General features: G+C 42.1%; 1 pseudogene; it reads right to left on the bottom strand.

Moving 5' to 3' along the window:
* Nucleotides 1-1,135: 1,135 nt before the first annotated feature.
* LOC114029243 lies at nt 1,136-2,785 on the bottom strand (annotated as a pseudogene).
* Nucleotides 2,786-3,036: the final 251 nt, after the last annotated feature.

Raw genomic sequence — 3,036 nt, 5'->3', positions numbered from 1 at the left:
TCTCCCAGCCTGGCACGATATACCTTTCTGATCAACCATCCAGGTTGCCTTTGGCTGGAAATTAGTTTCACTCTGTCTTTCTGTGGGTTCTGCTGCTTTAGAATTTGTTTAGAGCCATTTTTATAGGTATTTGGAGGGGTTTGGGGGAGAGCTCAAGCAAGTCACTGCTTTTACTCTGCCATCTTGACTCTGCCCCTCGAATTAGGGTATTTTTTAAGGGGGGTTTTTTCTCAGTATTTTTGTGAGTCTCCTTTAATAAGCTGTTGACTTGTTTTTCATAATTTTCTTATATCACTCTCATTTCTCTTCCAAGTTTTTCCTCTATTCTTACTTTCTTTTCAAAATCCTTTTCAAGCTCTTCCATGGCCTGGGACCTGGATTTTGTGCAGCTGTTTTCTAGGGAGCTGTAAATTTTTCAGTTCTTCCAAGGTGGTATGATTAGGGGCAATGTGTTTGCTCCTTTTCTGGCCTGTGCTCTTGTGTATGAGTGACCACAAGCACTCTTGTCTGCCTTGGAACTGTGAGGAAGATTTTCTCTCTACCACCACTATAAGCTCCACCATGTCAACACTCCTCCTTGACCCAGGACTGCCACCCAGAACTGTGTCCCAGATCCTAGCATGGGCAAAGCAAGAGAATCCTGCACCAGTAAAGAGATCCCTGCAATCCTCCTCTGATCTGCTACTCAATTCCCACTCTGTCTGTGGGCTGGAAGCTCTGGCAACAGCCACAGCCCCAGTGCTGTGCTGGAAGTGGCACTGGAACTGAGCTTCTGTCTCACTGTGGTCAAAGACTTTTCCTAATGACCTTCTAAGTTATTTTTGGCATTTGTGGGTTGAGAAGTCTGGAAACTGCTATAGCTGTCCATGATTCAGTCCTCTGAGGGCTTCTCCAGGTTTGCTGAGGCCTGTTTTGCCTGTGCGCCCATGTCGAACTGCGTTCCTCTCCCTGCCCCACATAATATACCTTTCAGATTGACCATCTAGGTTGACTTGGGCTGGAAATTTGTTTCAGTCTCTCTTTTGTGGGTTCTGCTGCTTTAGAATTTGTTTAGAGCCATTTTTACAGGTTTTTGGAGGGGTTTGGGGGAGAGCTCAAGCAAGTCACTGCTTCTACTCCACTATCTTGGCTCTGCCCTTTCCAGTATGAATTCTTTTACATATGTTAAGCTGTTCCTCCACTAGAAAAGCTTTCCCATATTCATTATATTCAAAGGGTTTCTCTTGTAGTATAAATCATTTTGATTTTTTTTAAGGTGTGTCTCCAGCAAAACCTTTCCCCACAATCGATACACTCATAGAGCTTCTCTCCCATATGAAGTTTCTGGTGACAAAAAGGGTGTTTTGTCAGTGAACTATTTTCCACAGTCAATACATTTATATGGTATTTCTCCAGTGTGAATTTTCTTGTATTTCTTGAGGCATATCTTTCAACTGAAGGTCTTCTCACATTCATTACATATTTGTAGTTTCTCTCCTGTATGAATTCTTTCATGCTGAATAAGGATACAATTGTCAATGAAAGCTTTCCCCCATTGGTTACATTTTTATGATTTTTCTCCAGTATCAAATCTTTGATGTTTACTAAGGTTTCCAAATGGTCTGAAATCCTTCACACATACATTGCATTCAAAGGGTTTCTCCTCAGTGTGGATTCTCTGGTGTTCATTAAGGTGTTTATATTGGCTGAAAGCTTTCCCACATTCATTACATGTAAAGGGTTTCTCTCCGGTATGAATTCTTTAAAGTTGATCATGGTGTCCTTTATACCTAAAACCTTTCTCACATTGATTACACTCATAGGCTTTTCTCCAGTATGGATTCTTTGGTGTTTAACCAAGGATAAATCAATACTGAAAGCTTTTCTACAGTCATTACACACATAGGGTTTCTCTCCAGTATGAATTCTCTGATGTTGAATAAGATGTGCCTTAGCCTGTAGGCTTTTGCACATTCATTACATTTAAAAGGTTTCTCTCTTGTACGAATTCTCTGATGTGCAATAATGCATGGGCTATTGCTGAAAGTTTTCCCAAATTGACTGCATGTACGGTGTTTCTCTCCATTGTGCAATCCATGATACTGAAAAGAGTCTGAGTGGTAAATGACAGACTTCTTACATTTATAGTCACAAATTTTCTTCCCTAAGGAGTTCCTATCATGGCCAATTATGTCTGATAACTGAAGCTCTTTCCAAGTATATCATGTTGATAATGGTACTGTACTCCTATAGTAGTTCTTTGTCTGGGGACAAGGGTGGACCCTAACTTGAACCTTCTCTCAAAAGCATTCTTTTCACAAACATCCAACTCATTATAAATTGTTCGGTGACTGACTGTAATTTGCCAGGACCTTCTTTCGTCATTCCCCTTATGGCCTTCCAACCAGACATGAAAATCTCAAACTTCACAAAATTTGGAATTCCAGATTGGATTCTTTGAGAGTCCTTAGCTGATGCTCCCATAAACATATCATGATTTACAGATGACTGACTCCTTGATTTCATATCTTGTATTCTGAATAAAGGAATCTTGACAAATGCCTCTCAGGGCTTCTCTCTCTGCTGTCCTCTGTGCTTCTCTCTCTGACTGGGAGATCACATGGGGTTTGAGGGCTGGTAGTCTGCAAAGGGGGACCAAATTCTGGTAGTTCTTTAACAACACATCTCTATACAGGTCGTTCTGAGCTGGCACAAAATGACCCAATTCCTCCCTGGTGAAGTCCACATCCACATCCTGGAATATGATCAGTTCCATAGACCTGGCCATCAGAAGCCCTGAAGTCATTTTCTCCTTCTCTTTGTTGGGAAAGGCAGAGTTTGGTAAACCTCTCTCTTTGCACCTCAGGCCCCACTCCTCCCCTTTGCAGCTCTGGATCCACTTTGACCCAGGCTATTCATCCTGCACCTGCCTCTGCTGTTTTGTGACCAGGGTCACCTCCAGATCTGCTATATTCTGGCAAGTGCAATGCCTGGTCGCCTGGATTGCAAATGTGTTTGGGCACCTGTGCATATTGCATGCAGAGAGAGAGAGAGAGA

Source organism: Vombatus ursinus, unplaced genomic scaffold, assembly GCF_900497805.2.
Source record: "Vombatus ursinus unplaced genomic scaffold, bare-nosed wombat genome assembly UNPS02005179.1, whole genome shotgun sequence".
In the NCBI taxonomy this organism is placed as follows: domain Eukaryota; kingdom Metazoa; phylum Chordata; class Mammalia; order Diprotodontia; family Vombatidae; genus Vombatus; species Vombatus ursinus.
This window is presented reverse-complemented; position numbering and strand designations above follow the sequence as displayed.